This window comes from Felis catus, chromosome A1 (genome assembly GCF_018350175.1).
Source record: "Felis catus isolate Fca126 chromosome A1, F.catus_Fca126_mat1.0, whole genome shotgun sequence".
In the NCBI taxonomy this organism is placed as follows: domain Eukaryota; kingdom Metazoa; phylum Chordata; class Mammalia; order Carnivora; family Felidae; genus Felis; species Felis catus.
The window spans coordinates 169,946,843-169,965,704 of record NC_058368.1 but is presented as its reverse complement, the minus strand read 5'-3'; positions in this window follow the sequence as shown (position 1 = coordinate 169,965,704).

The following is an 18,862-nucleotide window of genomic DNA, read 5'->3' as shown; positions in this document are numbered from 1 at the left end:
AGCAAGAATCAAAGAAGTGAACTGAAGTCCCCAGAGAAGTGTGTCCGCGCTCTCCTCCCACACTTTGCCTTCCTGCGCTGGCACCACGAACACAGGCCCTTGCCAAGTAGGTCCTCGTTCTACCCAGAATTAGAGCTCAGCCTGACTCTGCCAAGACTTGCCAGAATGAGATCTTGAGTCTTCGTTTCCCATCTCCCCCTCCTTTTTAAAAAACATAATTCCATCCTTACAGCATTCCATATTTAGTTTGTTTCCTATATGAGATGGAAAACAACAGCAGCCTCGCCAGGATGTTGAAGGAATTGTGGGAAAAAAAAAGTGACGAAGTTTTGGAAAATTTCAAGTAACAAATTACTAGCTCACAAAATGACCTGAAATCAAATTTGAACTCTCAGTATCGCTCCTGATGCCCATTCTAAGAGTTAGGTTACTGAGGATCCAAAATCTCAAGACTCATTTTGAAAAGACCTAACATGCCTTCTAGTTCAGATTTCAATTTATATTAACATTTTCCAGGTATGCAAGCATGTACGGTTACACATATACCTTCATTCCAGTGCACGCACACACGCATATCCATGTACATTCTGTCAACTACAGCAATCACTGTGGTCAGCAATATAATTATGAGTACCACTGAATCATTAAGAATAAAAAGGGAAATTCTATTGAGTTCTGGATAAAAACATACTAGGCTTTGAATGGGATTAGTTTTCCTTGTGACTGATCTACTTTTACTAGGCAATAAGAATCTGTAAGTAGCTGTATTAATTAAATTAATGCAAATACAGTTGCCTATTTCATCTAGAGAGAATTAAAGTGATTTGGGAGGAAAGTAACTGCCTGTTGTCCCCTGTGGATTGAGACAAAAGAAAATAGATTTTAGGCTGACCACCTAAAAGGGAACAATTCTCCACTGCATCAAGTTATCGGGTGGTTTATTTCGAAACCAAAGAATTCAGCATGCTATCTTTTAATGAATGGGCTTTGTACACTCCAATTGCAGACAATTATTCAAGTGGGTAGGAACTGAAAATTCTGTTATCCATGCAGATAAAAAGTGAAAGATGTTGCAATCCTGGGAACTTCTGATTTTAAAAATTATCTAGATTAAAACAAACTCTGAACAAAATTTCTTCAGGCTCCTGCAATGACAAAGACAAAACTTTCTGAACAAGGCTACTTAATAATGAACTGGAACCTGGTACTCTTTTAGTACAAATGTTCATCAAACTTAAAGCAAGTTATATATTTAGAATAAAGTACTATATGTCAGCATTACATGGAGTTGAAACTTTATTTTCTCATTAAAATAAAGTGGTATAATAAGAGTTAATATTCCTGAACAAATTTTTGCCTCCCAGCTTCAGGGAAATTACCATGAACACTCTATTTTACCAACTCTATAGAGCACACCTAAAAAGTGAAGTTTTCTAATGTGCATATAAATCAAAATCAAAGGGACACTCGGTAGCCAATTACATCAAATTCAATTTAATAGAATATAGTACCACGCAAAGTTCTTTTCTTCATTCTTCATAGTTTTTATTTTTACTACCGCCAATCAAAAGCCATCAGAGTTCTTAATCAGGATCAATGATGGAAACCATAGTGGGGGATTTTCATAGTCAACTTAAGATGTACAGATGCATTGAGTCACTTTAGAAACTGTTCCAGGATTGCCTGTTCTGCTTTTATTCTGGCTTATCCTTCTCATTGTTCACTTACATATAGCAAATGTAGGCATTGGGGATAAAGTTATTGGCCATTTTGCTGCTTTAGAAAGAAAATCTTTATGCTTTCTTCAGTTGCCATTTCATCATCATTAACAGTGGTAGTTTATAGTTTTGTGAAAGATATATCTGCCTTTAAGTATATGATCACTATTTTGCCTTAATTGTTTTGTTTGAAGAAAAGCCACAGTCAAAGGATTCCACTCATGCAGATAAATCATGTCTGTTTGCTTGTTCAATTCTACTCTGGGGTCTTGCAAAAAACGGCTGCAAAATTTGCTAGAGCTCTATTGCATTTTTTAGTCATTTTAACAGGATATGGTTATATAAAGAAATGACATTTTTTCATAAGAACACATGAACATTACACAGCTGAATTATATAGTATTATTATTTAAAATTGTAGTCCTTTAGGAGAGAAAACATCATGTATAAACAAAAACCATTGTCCTAAATTATGAGGCTTTAATGCAACCTCCATGATTGTATCATGTAAAATTTTGGCCCTGAAACTTAATTTTTCCTACCCCTAGTTTCCTCATCTTTGAAGTGAGGAAAAGACCTATGTTCCTCTCCAGCGCCTATGTCTATGGTCCTCTCCAGTGCCATAGTGTTACGATTCTAGTCCCATTTATTTAAATAATGCATAATTCCCTCTATGGGGCTGCATTTGGATAATCAGTTTTCCCTTTGCAAAATATGTTCTTCCTTCCCTTGGCATCACACTTTCTGTCCCTAGCTGCTAAAGCTGTGTTGTCTTCCCCATGGCTTGTACCAACAGTCTCTTGCTCTGTGTTAGCCACAATGGGAGCCTGTGAGCAGGGTACGTCAACAGAAAGAGAGGGGTTGTACAGAGCCTGGGACTGGCCATCAGGCCAGACTGCAGCAGGGAGCTGGCTTATGCCTGTGCTTCCCCTACTTCTAGTCTAAATGCTGTGAGGCAGGGACTGTGTAGAGTGGAAAGAGCACTGAATCCATATCAAAAGACTGGAGGTTCAAATACTGGCTCTGTCACTTACCAGCTTGTGTGAGCTGGAGAAAGGTGCTTAACCCTTACGAGTCACAGTTTACTTCTTTGCAAAATAAGGGCTTTAGTGAGAATTAGTGACATAATTGGAAAACTTCTGGCACAGCGTCTGTTACACTGTGGGCACTCATCAAACATGAGTTGAATCTGGATCTGACACTGGCACCATTGACTAAGCGTCTGACCCATAAGCATTGCTCTTAGGCAAGGACTGTGTTCATTTATTAAATTCCTACACTGAAGCTGCAGCCCATGACTGATGTTGGAGTTCACAGCGATTTGCAACAAGAGTCCCATAAAACAATAATCTGTTTCCCAGTGAGATTCACACAGAGACTGATCTCCTCTTTGGGATTTGTTGACAGAGAGGGTGCAATAAACATTGGCTAAGCAATCACCTTGTTTAAGGTCATCTGCCATACCCAAGTCTGCTGCTGTAAGTATTTAAAAATGTGTAAGGATTTTTCAGTTTGGAGTCTGTCAGGAAGAAAGAGCATGCTTTGGAAATAGGTTAAGAAGCTGTATTAATAGATTATTCTTGTCTTTTGAGAATATGTGATTAGCATCTATCAAAGGAGGTAGAGCTCTGGACAAGAGCCAAACAAGTAGGGCTGTGGCCAAGGTTTGATATTTGTCAGTATCAGTTGATATGCTGGACATCAATGGATATAAATTCCAAACTGGAGTTTTGAACTTAGACTGACAATCCTATTCCTCTGTATTTTTTTTTTTTAATTTTGTGTCATGAGGGGCACAACCATAAGCAGAAGGTACAGTAGCATGGACATCTGGCTGAACACCTGCTTCCGGAATGGGAAAGTGATATTTTCCAAGATAAAGAGGGCACAGGTGAGGCTAGGCAGAGCTGGGTCCTTGGAAGCTCAAGAGTGTTATATTAGCTTCCTGTGTTTGATATAATAAATTACCACCAATTTGGTGGCTTAAAACAACACAAATTTATCTTACAGTTCTAGAAGTTAGGATTCAGTGAGAAAAAAATTAAGGTGTTAACAGAACTGGTTCCTTTTAGAGACGCTAAGCCAATATCTCTTTCCTTGCCTTTCCCAGCTCCTAGAGGCTGCCTGCATTCTTTGGCTCTTGGCTCCTCTCAATCTTCAAAGTCATTAATGGCCATCTGTGTCTTTCTCAGATCACATCACTCTGATGCTAACTCTTCTGCCTTTCTCTTCTGCGTTTAAAGGACCTTTGTAATTACATCAGGCCCCCTAAATTATCCAGGATAATCTCTTTATTTTAAAGTCAGCTGATTAGTACCCTTCATTCCATCTATAACATTAATTCCTCCTTGCCATGCAACACAATATTATCATAGATTCCAGAGATTAGAAAATGGGCATTAAATATCTCAGGGATAAGGAGCAGTTATTCTGCCTTCAAAGTTATGTCATGTTAGTGGATGTAAAAGTGGGGAGGGTCAGAACATAGTACCTTTTAAAATATGCAGTAGTTTTTGGGGAGTCACAAGTTTAAAATGATCCCTGAAAGAGGAGACTGAATAACAAAAGATAGAGGAATATAAAATTCCAGATAGTATTTTAAGGCAATTATTCCTTAGAGAGAAGGCAATACTTTATGTCTAATAGTTCACATCCTTCAATACAATGAATTCACTTTAGAAATCCAGTCTAGCTGTGATGAGGGTCAAGATTTGTGAATGAAGATATTCAGTAGATTTACCTCCAGTGCTACTGGAGGTAAACATGATATCCAACAACAAGAGATTGTTTCAGCATCCATATCATTACACCATTCATATGATTGCATAGTATAAACCATAAAGTCACATTTTTCGAAAAAGAAACTTTATTCCCAGCTCTGGTTCAATCCATTTTAACTCTCCCCATATTTCTGTCTGATTTCTTCTGCCTTGATCAAGTATTCATTAATTTTAAAAGAAGCATATTGAGTAACTAATAAATGCTAGTCTCTGTGTTAGGTGATGGAATATAGTACTAAACGTTCCAGATGAAATTTTTATGTAGCTTACAGTTAAACACTAAAAATAAACATTGCACAGGTGACCATAAGTATGATGAATTTTTTGAAAGAAGTGTTAGAAGATGCTTGAGAAGCAAACAGGATGAGATTTGGTCTATGAGCCATGAAGGCCTCAACTTATGGCTAAGCCCTACTAGCCTACCCTTATCGGGGCTTGAATCACCACTGCCTGTAAGTGGGACACGGTAGCATTTGGTGCTTTTGAATCCACAACTGTCCAAGGGCTTCACTTTTCTCTGCTTAGTTCTCCGTTTACTTTATGACCCCTGACACTTTTCAATTTTTCACCTTCTTCCAATAAATGGTGTCTCTTTTGTAGTTTATAGTCTTTAAATACAGCCTATAGGGGCGCCTGGGTGGCGCAGTCGGTTAAGCGTCCGACTTCAGCCAGGTCACGATCTCGCGGTCCGTGGGTTCGAGCCCCGCATCGGGCTCTGGGCTGATGGCTCAGAGCCTGGAGCCTGTTTCCGATTCTGTGTCTCCCTCTCTCTCTGCCCCTCCCCCGTTCATGCTCTGTCTCTCTCTGTCCCAAAAATAAATAAACGTTGAAAAAAAAAATTTAAATACAGCCTATAGACTATTTAAAAACATTTCTGGACCAAGATGGGATAAACCAATTAAAATTTGGAAATAATAAAAACACATCAAGTCAATGTGCTGGATGTATGTTAGTGGATGTAAAAGTGGGGATGTAAAAATGGGCTACAAGATCATCAGTATCTAACTCTCAGTAATGTGTGCTTGTTCTCACCCTTTGTTTCTTGTTCCATCGGTTTCTAAAAAAGAAGGGCACATTGCCTGTCTGGAGCATGGAACTTTGCCCTAATAATCTTCCCTAGCCCCATGACTTCTCCATGGATTTTCCTGTTCAGAGGAATGGCTAAATATGGACTTTCCGTCCTCTCTTGCAGAATGACTGTGATTAGAATTGCCTTTCTTGTATACTTCAGGTAAGTGCTTGGCATAGTATAAGTTCTTAATACATGGTAGCTTATTTTCCTTCACTTTGTTTAGGCAGGAAGAGGAGACACTTCCATGGGACCAGGGGGTGAAGTAGTTACCATGGACCCCACCATCGGCAGCAACTGCAGATCCTAGGGTTTGTTCTGACAAGATCTACAAATTCCTCATTATTTGCTCTCTTACATGGTGGATCCCTTGGACCACACCACTTCAAAAGTCACTCCTTCTCTGTTCTACTTCATCTGAGAAACTTCTAATAATATGGAAAAATATTTACCACATAATTTTTAGTTAAAAAGGAAAAATACAGACATACAAAAGTCTAGGACTGGACTGAACATGGCTTCAAAGGTGAACTCTACCAAACATTTAAACAAGAGTTAATATCTATTCTTCTCAAACTATTCCAAAAAACAGAAGATGAAGAAAATCTTCCAAATTCATTTTATGAGACCAGCGCTATCCTCATAACCAAATGAGATAAAGATACTCAAAAAAAAAAAAAAAAAAAAAAAAAGGGAACTACAGGCCCAAACTCTGAGGAACACATAGATGCAACAATTCTCAACAAAATATTAGCAACATAACCCAACAATATATTAAAAGAAATCATTCACCACAATCAAGTGGGACTTATTCCTGTGATGTAAGGGTGAGTCAATATTGCAAATCAATCAATGTGATACATTGCATCAAGAGAAAGGATAAGAACCATATGATCCTTTCATTAGATGCAAAAAAAGCATTTGACAAAGTACAACATCCATTCATGATAAAAATCCTCAGCAAAGTAGGTTTAATAGGAACATACCTCAACATAATAAAGGCCTTACATGAAAAAAAAAACCCACAGCAAACATCATACTCAAAGGTGAAAAACTGAGAGCTTTTCCCCTCAGGTCAGGAACAAGATAAGGATGTCTATTCTTACCACTTTTATTCAACATAGTACTGCAAGTCCCAGCCACAGCAATCAGAAAAAAGAAGAAACAAAAGGTATCCAAATTGGTAAAGAAGACATAAAACTTTCACTGTTTGCAGATGACATGATACGATATACAGAAAACCCTAAAGACTCCACCAAAAAACTACTAGAACTGGTGATGAATTCAGCAAGGTCACAGGATACAAAATCAATGTACAGAAATTCATTGCATTTCTATACACTAATAACAATGAAGCCAAAGAAAGAGAAATAACAAAACAGTTCCCATTACAATTGCACTAAAAATATTAAAATACCTAGGAATAAACTTAACCAAGGAAGTGAAATACCTGTACTCTGAAAACTATAAAACACTGATGAAGGAAACTGAGGATGACACAAGCAAATGGAAAGACATTTCACGCCCATAGACTGGGAGGAAAAATATTGTTAAAACATCCACACTACTCAAAGAAATCTACTATCAAATTACCAACAACATTCTTTACAGAACTAGAACCAGCAATCCTAAAATTTGTATGTAACCACAAAGACCCTAAAGAGCCAAAGCAATCTCAAGAAAGAACAAAACTGGAGGTCTTGTCTCATACTTCCACATTTCAAGATATACTACAAAGCTGTAGTAATCAAAGTGATATAGTACTGGCACAAAAATAGACACATAGGTCAATAGAACAGTATAAAGAGCCCAGAAATGAACTCACAATTATACGGTTAATAATCTTTGATTAAGGAGGCAAGATTATGCAATGGGGAAAAGACAGTCTCTTCGACAAATGGTGTTGGGAAACTGGACGGCTACTTTCAAAGGAATGAGACTGCACCACTTTCTGACACCAAACACAGAAATAAACTCAAAATGGATTAAACACCTAAATGTGAGACCTGAAGCCATAAAAATCCTAGAAGAGAGCACAGGGAGTAATGTCTCTGACATCAGCTGAAGCAACATTTTTCTAGGTATGTCTCCTGAGTTAAGGGAAACAAAAGCAAAAAATTAACTATTGGGACTACATCAAAATGAAAAGCTTCTGTATAGCTAGGGAAATGATCAATAAAACTAAAAGACAATCTACTTAATGGGAGAAGATATTTGCAAATGACAAATTCAAGAGTAGTATCCACAATATATAAAGAACTTTAACAACTCAGGACCAAAAACAAAACAAAACAAAACAAAACAAAAAAAACCATATAATCCATATAATCCAATTTAAAAATGGGCAGAAGACATGGAGAGACATTTCTCCAAAGAAGACATCCAGATGGCCAACAGAGCCATAAAAAGATGCTCAATATCATTCATCAATAGGGAAATGTAAATCAAAACCACAATGAGATATCATTTCCCACCTGTCAGAATGACCAAGATAAAAAACACAAGAAACAAGAAGTGTAACAAGGATGTGGAGAAAAAGAAACTCTCATGCACTGCTGGGAGGAATGCAAACTGGTATAGCCACTGTGGAAAACATGGAGATTCCTCAAAAATGTGAAACTAGAACTACACTATGATCCAGTAATGGCACTACTGGGCATTTACCCAAAGAATACCAAAACACTAGTTCAAAAAGATACATGAATCCCTATGTTTATTGTAACATTATTTACAATAGCCAAGATATGGAAGCAATGCAAGTGTCCACCAATAGATGAACACATAAGTAAGATGTGGCATATATATACACCGGAATGTTACTGAGTCATAAAAAAAAAAAAAAGAATAAAATCTTGCCATTTGCAACAACATGGATGGACGTAGAGGGTATGATACTAAGTGAAATTAAGTCTGAGAAAGACCAATACCATATGATTTCACTCATATGTGGAATTTAAGAAACAAAACAGAAAGAAAGAGACAAACATCCTTAACAAAGTGGGTGGGAAGATAAGTGAAATAGGTGATGGGGATTAAAGAGAACACTTACGATGAGCACTGAGTAATGTACAGAATTGTTGAATCACTGCATTATACACGTGAAACTAATGTAACACTGTATGTTAACAATACTGGAATTAATTTTTTAAGATAAATATAAATAGTATGAAACTCAATTTTCATCAGGGGCATCTCTGGTGAAAATGTTCTTAAAATTAATCCATGGGGTCTTTTTCTTGCATTGTTTCCTCTCTATACACAGTGATCCAGACACAAATCTCAAAACTTCTTTAAATATCCCCAAAGCATTCAGCCACATAAGAAAAAAATTGGAGAAGCTGGGAGAAGGCACACAATGCAGATCATTTTTGGTCAAATTCAGGATATTTTGGTCTGATCCTAAGGGCAATGGAAAATCATTGAAATATTTACTTAGGATGATATTTGATACATATTTTGGAAACATCATTCTGGATTCATGTGAAGATCTGCTTTTGAGAGCCAGAATGAGACAACAAAGGAGGCTAATGATATAGTCCAAGTAGACTATGATGGTGGCTTGGACATGGGTGGTAGTAATAGAGAAGGAAAGAAAAACAGATTTAACATCTTAAACCTATAACACTGGCAGAGATTGAAGATGCACTGGGGGGAGGAATGAGGAAGAAGTAGATGTGTAAGATGACTGCCAAATTTCTAGCTTGGTGACTATGAAAACTGTATACAAGTATATTCACAAATCTGTTAAGGGGCTCAGTAAAACAGACTTTACACTTGATTAGATGTATCAATCTTGGAGCAGAGTAAGGATTCTAAATAGTTTTTTTTCTTTATATATAATAAAATTCAAATATTCTGTTTACACATATTTATCTGTGTATATATGTACATATACAAATGTGTATATGTATTTACTTAAGAGGATTATAACAATATGCTGATAGTAGTTGACAAAGAATGTTGAAATCTCTTTTTTTAAAAATGTTTATTTATTTATTTTTGAGAGAGTGAGTGAGCGAGCACAAGAGAGGGAGGGACAGACAGAGGGAGATACAGAATCCAAAGCATGCTCCAAGCTCTGAGCTATCAGCACAGAGCCTGACACGGGGCTTGAACTCATAAACCATGAGATCATCACCTGAACCAAAGTCAGACCCTTAACCAACTGAGACACCCAGGTAACCTGAAATTTCTAAGGCCCTATATATTCTCTTGTAATTTATATTTTTATTCATTTTTCAGTATTTCTATTTTGGATAGGAATTATTTCTAAAATCACAAATACAGCAAAATATAAAAATTTGTTTTAAAAAAGAAAATGGCTTCTCCATGGCCATCTGCCCACACTTTTGTACTTCATCTCTTGAGGATTAGAGGATATTTACACATGCAAAGATTTTCAGAGTTACAGTAAAATGTATCAAAGATATAATCCTGCATTCTTTTCTTAAAAATTGCCACTCTAACAAATTGCCACAAGTTCTGCAGCTTAAACAAGACACATTTATTACCTTACAGTTCTGGAAGTTAGCAATCCAACATGGGTCTCACTGAGTGTCTGCAAGCCTCTCGTCCCTTCTGTAAGCTCTAGGGGAAAATACATTTCCCTGCCTTTTCTAGATTCTAGAGGCTCCCTGCATTCTTTGACTAGTGCCCCTCCCCCACTTCTTTCATCTTCAAAGTTAGCAACATCACATCTCGCTGACCTTTCAATCTATGGTGACAACTCTCTCTGACCCAGGCAGAAAGGTTTCTTCCATTTTAAAGACCCACGTGATTACATTGGACTCATCCAGATAATCTAGGGTAATATCCCCATCTCAAAGTCCTCAACCCTAATCATATCTGTAATATTCCTTTTGCCATGTAAAGTAGCGTATTCTCAGATTCTGGAGATTGGGATGGGGACATGTTTGGGCAACCATTATCCTCTCTGCCATACCATCAAAGGTAGAAACCATTTCTAATAACATATTTCTTGACCTAACTTCTTTACAATTGGTCTGTAATTATTTAATACAAGACTTGTAAAACAAATATAAATAGAGCACAATGAGGAAAGATTTTTCTAATCCTAATTGCCCTATTCCCAGTGTTTAGCTGCCACCTATTTTTCTCGTTCCTGGTGTATGAATTGGTTGAGGCCTTTATCATCTGAGAATGGCACATTGTTTACCATCTCAGGTAACTTAAAGGTGTGAGTTTGACTGCTTTGGAGAATATCTTTTCTAATTTAAATTTTTCTAAATTAGAAAGTACCTTCCTACGATGTAAGAAACCATCTAATGTAGGAGAATTCAAAACATCAAAGATATCTGAGACCCAAATCTCTAGTGAATGAGAAAAGAGAGCTTTAACTTAAAAAAAAACTCAGTGTATCCCAAATAGAAGTAGAAAGCTGCCTCAACATTTATCTGAGGAAAGGCTGAGGGACACTAGAAGGGCTTCCAGTGAAAGGTCTTTCCTGTATAATCCTTTATAAATGGGCTAAAATGAACCTTTCAGAGGTGGAGAGCTGGACCATTAAAAACCACTTTTGCCTGTAGGATCTTATTTTCAATCCGATTGCCATCATTTTATCAGCATGCCAATGAACACAGGTGCTGCCAGAGTCAATCTCTTTGCTCTATTTTTCTGTGTCGCAGGGCAGATTTCCATGTAATTGGTCACACGATCAGCCAGTACCCCTCTTTTACACTTTTGGCATTTTCAACATGAATTTAGAAAAATCAAAAACTTCCCCTCACTCCCTCATTTTCCCATTTGTATAGTGGTGTGACCATTTACTGCTCTCTGACATAATTTGCTCTAAAAGCCAAGCTCTTAATGAGGCAGCTGGCTGAGTCTCCCCCATAATCACGGTGTGAGGAAAGCTTTCTGACACACTAGCATTCGAATCTCATGGTTAATTCTTTCAGGGAAGCTGTAGCAATGCCGTAAGAAGAACCATCCACCCCATTAATGAGTAAAGCAGAGAAGGTCAGGTTTTCTAGCCTTGGAATAACATTAGATCCATTTCCAGTTGAGTATGCTCTTCAGGGCTGTGTCTTAATTAATTCCCTGGAATATCCGTGATTTATAATGGCAATGGTGGCACCTTCTTCCACCTCCTTCTCAAAATGACTTTCCATGCAGATGTCAAATCCTGAAAGGCAGCTGCTTCCAGAAACCCAAGAAACAGAGCCATATGGAATATGGGAAAGAAATGGGAAGAACTGGAGGTATGCCACGTGTCCTGACTTCTTCCTTTACCTCATGTTTTCCCAACCCAGATGTTAGTTTGATTCTGACTCAGGCCTCAGTAAGTAACTTCTAATTAAGGGCAGATAATTGTTTTCCTCATGTACCAGGGTAACCAAGCAAACCAAAAATAAGCTGCTGAAATATAGCAGGGTCGTATGCAAAGTTTTATCTTCAAGTCAAGAAATAAATCCCACACATACAAGTTTCTAAGCTCGTCCAATTTCCCTTTCCAGCAGGCCCGCTACTCTTGTAGTTTTTTCCCAGGCAGAAGTAAATGGTTACATCATAACTCCTTGCTTGAGCCTAAAATTAGGAGTCACCCACTATACCTCTCTTTTTCTCATTCCCCATATTTAATTTTTAAGCAAGTCCTTTATATATATAATCCATCCTGTTTACTAAAATAATAAGGAATGGAAATCATGAGAAATTCAGTTTGCCCTTCTTTTGTAGGTCAGGGCTAATGATACAAAAAGCTATTACTTTCTCATAGCAATGGGGATGAAAGGAATCTCAGAATACTAGAAATCAAGCAACGGCACTTAACCATCAGAAGCAAGGGAGATAAAATTGTCTAAATGAGTGGCATGCCCAGAGTGGCACACAGGGATATATAGAATGTGGAAGTGCTAGAAGAAAAACAGATGTTAGCCAACAAGTCTTCTACTTAATTTATGCATTCAAAAGAAAAGAAAAATGAAAGATTAGGAAGTTGAAGGCAGTCACCTCAATGAAAAGTAATGATTCCTTGTTCAAATTCTGGATGTGAGGCCATTTTTATTTTTAAAAAGTTTTTAAATGTTTCCTTTTTTATGTTCATTTATTTTGAGAAAGAGAGAGAATGCTAGCATGAATGGGGGAGGGGCAGAGAGAGAGACTCCCAAGCAGGCTCCATGCTCAGTGCAGAGCCCAATGCGAGGCTTTATCTCACAGTTTGTGAGATCATGACCTGGGCTGAAATCAAGAGTCAGATGATTAACAACTGACTTAGCCACTCAGGTGCCCTTCTGACCATTTTTTAGTGACACAGATGGCTCCCAACTTAAGGGGACAAGCCGGGAAAGGCTTCTAATGTATTTCCTGGCTGCAGTGCAAACAGTCCTGCTGTCTGGCCTATGCAACCTGCTAGATCCAGGCAGTATCCAGACATTAGCAGTATCTATTGTGAAAGGAGATGCCCTTTGTAATTTATGAAAGCCTCGGTAGCAGACTCGCAACTTAGAGAAAGGATATGCCAAGGTTTTAGCATTTGGAAAATAGTTCCTGTTATGTTATTCAGTCCTGGAGGGGCAGAGCAATATCAGGAAACACAGATGACCACGTCGCCAGACTAACCATCATGAACTGATTTCTCTTATATCCATCATGTCATAAGTTTGGGTGGGCACAACAGCAATTCTTCATAAGATGGAAGAGGTACATTTAGGAACTGGCATGAACAAGGCCAGAGGGCATAAATTAACCACATATACAGGTATTACAAACCCCTATGACACCTACCACTGGTGCACTGTCTCTGTCCCTCTCCTCACATCCATGGCGGCATGGGGTCCTTATGACCAGTTTATAGAGGAGAGAGAAAAAAAAAAAACATGTAAGAATGATTCATGGATAGCTTGCCTGACTATGTTGGTATAGGCCAAAAAATGAGCCACTTCACCATTGGCCTAGTGTGGTACGTTGCTAAAAGAGAGTAGTGAGAGAAAAGCCGCCTGATGGGCAAGGCTTCAAATAGTGAGCCTGGTAATTATCAGCTTTATGTAGATGGAGAAGTAGCCTGATATAATAATAAATACTAACTCATTGACAGTGATGAATGGCTTGGTTTATTAATATGGGGACTGGATGGACAAATATTGGAAGACTGAGACAAAGAAGTTTGAAAAAAGGCATGTACAGATACCCAAGGAAATAGGCACAAATGGTGAAGATATTCATATTGCATGAGAATTGCCACCAGATTTTCTCACTATGTAAGAGACTGTCTGATGAACTAGACAGAACAACTTAGCCAGCTGATTTTAACCTGCCTCATTACCAGCCACTTCACTGCCTGTAAAATATATACATTAATGAGGTCACTTTGGTAACAGGGGTGTTGGCTATGTATGGAACTCCCACTCACAAAGGTCTATTTAATTTCTGCCACTCCCAAATGTCCAATGTGCCAGAAGCAAAAACAATGCTGAGTCCCTGGTAGGGTACAATCCCTCAAAGAGCAAGTTTATTGCATTGAACCTCTTTCACTTTGGTAGAATTGTCAAAAGAGGCAGGATGTCCTCTTGACTAAAATTGACACTTATTCTGGTATAGATTTGTCTTTTTTGCCCACAAGGTCTCAGCTAGCTAGCTTATTTGAGGATTCACAGTTATGATTCACTGAAACAGGATCTTGTATAACATGGCATCTGCCTATGTTGTTTTACAACAAAAGAAGTATGGTATGGGGCCCATACTTTTTTACAACAAAAGCAGTATGGTATGGGGCCCATGACTATGGAAGCCACTAATCCTATCACATATTTCAGCCCAACATGATAAATCATAGCCTTTTGAATACACAGCTGTGGTATCTTCGTTATGATACCTTGTGATACCCACCCACCAGAACAGAGTGTTTGCCCTAAATCAACCACCATTACAAAGTGCTATGTTCCCAATATGTGAGATTCATAGGTCCAAGAATCAAGAGACAGAAACAATAGTTATGCTTAACATTATTCCCAGTGACCCACTCAGAGAATTCTGGTATTTTCTCACCACAATTCTAAGCTCTGTCTCAGGTCCTAGTTCCCAAGAAAAAAAATACTTTTACCAGAAGACACAGAAAGGATCATGTTAAACTTCAAGCTATCTCTGCCACCTGATTGCTTCAGGTCCCCTGTGTTAAGAGAAAAATAAGCCAGGAAGAGTTAGTACCATGTCAGGGTGAATTGACCCTTGTCATAAGGAAGAGGTAAGTGAGCTGTTTCACAGTGGAGGAGGGGCAGAACACCTGGACATCCAGGTGACTCCCTGGAGCACCTTTTTTTTGTTTGTTTGTTTGATTGATTTGTTTTCTTTTTTTGCTCTCCTGCCTGATTTGATCAGTCAATGAATAAATGCAGCCAAACATGGCCTGAGGAAGGCATGGTGACCAGGGGCTCCAACTTTTCACTGATTAGAGTTTGAGTCATCTGGCCAAATAATCCTCCAAGACTAGCAAGAGATGCTAGCTGAGGAGAATCTAAACTGAGTAATATGGGAGAAAAAAAATGAGTATTAAGTGCATCCTGCAATAAACTTCAGTAGCAAGAAGCTACAGTTTATGCTACTCCATTTCCTCATTTTAGTTCCCCAGGAGTGTAACAAACCAGAATCCTGGAAATGCTTTTCCCTGATGGAGTGAAATTTTTGTATGAAACATGTGGATCTGAGTAGCACAAAAAGTGGACTGTAGTGACTGCTGTTGGCTGCCACCCACATCTCCTGAGACACTCCTTCCCCAGCTGCCAGGGGTGTTGCCAGCCAAGGGCTCATAGATTAGTCCTTCCCTGGAAATTACCCTCAGCTAAAGGTGGTGGCCTTTACTTTCTCCCCAGGAAGAGGTTACATCCAGTGATTGGTTGATCCGAGGCTATAAAGGCTCAGGTCTCTTGTCTCAATTTAGGCCACTTCTGCAAGGCCTTTGGGGTTCCAGAGCTCTCTGGGGAGTAGGTGGAAGTCTCTACCGCACTTGCATCGCATTTCTATATCTCCTCTGCCGAATTCTGCTTTCCTCAGTACCTCCCTAATGTTGCTCCTGAGAGCGCCCCTCAGTGAAAACAATGCAAGTGGAACTCTGCGTTAGGGTCTATTTTCCAGGGCCCCTAACTTAAAATAAATGTTGAGAATTTCCAGGGAAAATGGCAGAGTAGGAGGACTCTAAGCTCACCTTGTCCCATGGATACAATAGGTAACACCCACATCAGTGTAAATAACCCAGAAAATGAACCAAAAAAACTGAAAGAACAGACTCTCCACAGCTAAAGGTAGAGAAGAGGCCACATAAAAGAAGGTAGGAAGGGTGAAGACATGGTCGGGAGCCAAATGGACTGGCAGGACTGTCCCTGGGAGGGAGGAACAAGGAACAGACCCCCAAAGCAGGCACCCCAGGCATATGGGACTCACATGGGGAAGATGAATACCCATAACATTTGGCTTTGAAAAACAGAGGTCTTACAATCAGTGGGGCTTAACACCTGGAACTTTAAGTCAGCAGGCTGAGATCTGGATAAGCCTACAGGGCTATAGGAAATGGAGTCCCACCCTCTAAGAGACAGCACAACAAACAACCCCACTGAGATATGCATAGAAGTGGCAGTTGGAAAAAATCGTGAGGTATACAGGAAGGAGACTTATTTATTAATCTCAGAGCATTTGCTGGAGGGGCAAGAATCTTTGGGAGACTTCTCCAATAACAAAAGAGCTGGCAGGTGCCATTTCCCTCTCAGTTGGATAACCTAAATACATGGACACCTACAAGAACCAGCACAGCACCAACACTCTCTATCTGTGGAGAGTACACTGGACCAACACAGACCTTGTTGGCACTGTGCATCACGCCCCCACATTCTCCTGGGGACCTGTCTCTCCAATACACTATTGGCTGGAACCCATCCAAAGTAGAGCCACAGGCCTGGCAGTGTGCAGGCATCCCTGACAGGGATCAGCACACTCCAAACTCACTCCTGGGGACAGAGGAAGAGAACCACACATATTAGTCCAACTGCAATCCCTGCAGTGGGCTGGAACACACATCAGGTCTGACTGCAGGCCCCATCCACCAATGAAAGTTTCTCAGGGGACAACACAAGGAAAGTACTCTGCAGTTCATTGTTCCGGCAACTCTGGCAAACCCCTGGCCTGACTCCACTCAAGCCCAAGGCAACCCCAGACTGGCCAGCTAACAACACACAGACCAAATCCTGGCCACAACAGGCAAAAAGAGTCATTGCAGATGACTGGAATGAAGACAAAAGTGGCTCAGCCACAACATCAGGGCAAACACAACCCACATAGGAGACACTCCTGAAGCACCGGGTTCTGGTGAACAGGGACCATTGTACAGCAGGGCAATACAGGACCTCTTCTTCATAAGGCTACTATTTACAAGAGTAGAAGATGTAGCTGACTTTCCTAACACAGAGAAGCAGACACAGAGACTTAGACAAAATGAGGTTCCAAATGAAAGAACAGGACAAAAATCACAGCCAGAGACCTAAATGAAATGAAGATAAGTAACATGCCTAATAGAGAATTTAACGTAGTGGTCATAAAGATACTCACTGGACTTGAGAAAAGAATGGACAGCCTCAGTGACACCCAGCAAAGAGATAGGAAACACAAAAAAGAACCAATCATAAATGAAGAACTCAGTAACTGAAAGTAAAAATACAGTAGATGGAATACATAGTAGGCTACGGAGGCAGAAGAATGGATCACCAACATGGAGGACAAAATAACAGAAAGCAATCAAGTTGAACAAGATAGAGAAAAAATAATAATAAATGAAAATTCTCATAGGGAAATCAGCAACATCACCAAACATAACATTTGCATTGTAGGGATTCCAGAAGGAACAGAAAACAAAGGCAAAAAATGTATTTGAAGAAATAACAGCTGAAAATGTCCTGAATCTGGGGAAGGAAACAGAAATCTAGATCAGGAGGCACAGAGTGTCTCCAACAAAATCAACCCAAGGAGGTCCACATCAAGACACAAAGTTATTAAAATGGCAAAAAGTAGTGATACAGAGATTTTTAAAAGCAGCAAGAGGAAAGAAAACAGTTACGTACAAATGAAACCTCCTAACACCAGCAGCTGATTTTTCAGCGGAAGCTTTGCAGGCCAGAAGAGAGTGGCCTGATATATTCAAAATTCTAAAAGAAAAAACACCTACAGTCAAGAATACTCCATCCAGCAAGACTATTATTCAGAATAGGAGAGATAAAGGGTTTCCCAAACAAAAGGAAAGGAATGTATTACCACTAAACCAGCCCTACAAGAAATGCTAAAGGGGACTCTCTGAGAACAAAGAAAAAATCATAAGCAAAAGTAAGAAAATTAGGGAGTAAAAAAGCAGTAAAATTAAGTATGTCTATAAAAATCAGTCAAGAGATTCACAAAATAAAAGGATGTAAAGTATGATGTCATATACTTAAAACTGGGGAGAGAAGTAAGAATGGGTTCAAATTTAAGCCACCATCAACTTAATAGAGACTTCTATATAAAGAAGATGTTACATACAAACCTAATGGTAACCACAATAGATACCACAAAAACCAGAAATATATACATAACAATTAAATAGAGAAAGGGATCCAAGTATATCACTAAAGAAAGCCAGCAAACTAAGAGAGAAGAGAACAAGAGAAGTATAAAAATAACCACAAAACAAATAACAAAATAATAAGTAATACCTATCAATATTTACTTTGAATGTAAATGGAACTAAATGCTCCCATCAAAGACAGAGTGACAGAATGGATAAAAAAGCAAGACCTATCTTTGTGCTATCTACAATGGACCCATTTCAGAAATAAAGACACATGCAGATTAAAAGGGAAGGGATGGAAAAACATTCATCATGCAATGGAAGTGAAAAGAAAGTCAGGGTAGCAATTCTTATATCAAACAAAATAGACTTTAAAATGAAGACTATAACAAGAGACAAATAAGGACACTATATAAATCATGAAGGGAACAATCCAACGTAAGATATAATGTTTGTAAACACACACCCAACACGAAAGCACTGAAATACATAAAGCAGCTAATAACAAACATAAAGGAAATAATTGCTAGTAATACAATAATAGTATGAGACTTTAAGACCCCACTTATATCAATGGACAGATCATTCAAACAGAAAATCAACAAAGAAATAGTGGCTTTGAATGTCACATTGGACTAGATGGATTTAAAAGATATACTCAGAACGTTCCTAAAACAGCAGAATGCACATCCTTCTTAAATGCACATGGAATATTCTCCAGAATAGATCACATATTAGGCCACAGAACAAGTCTCCA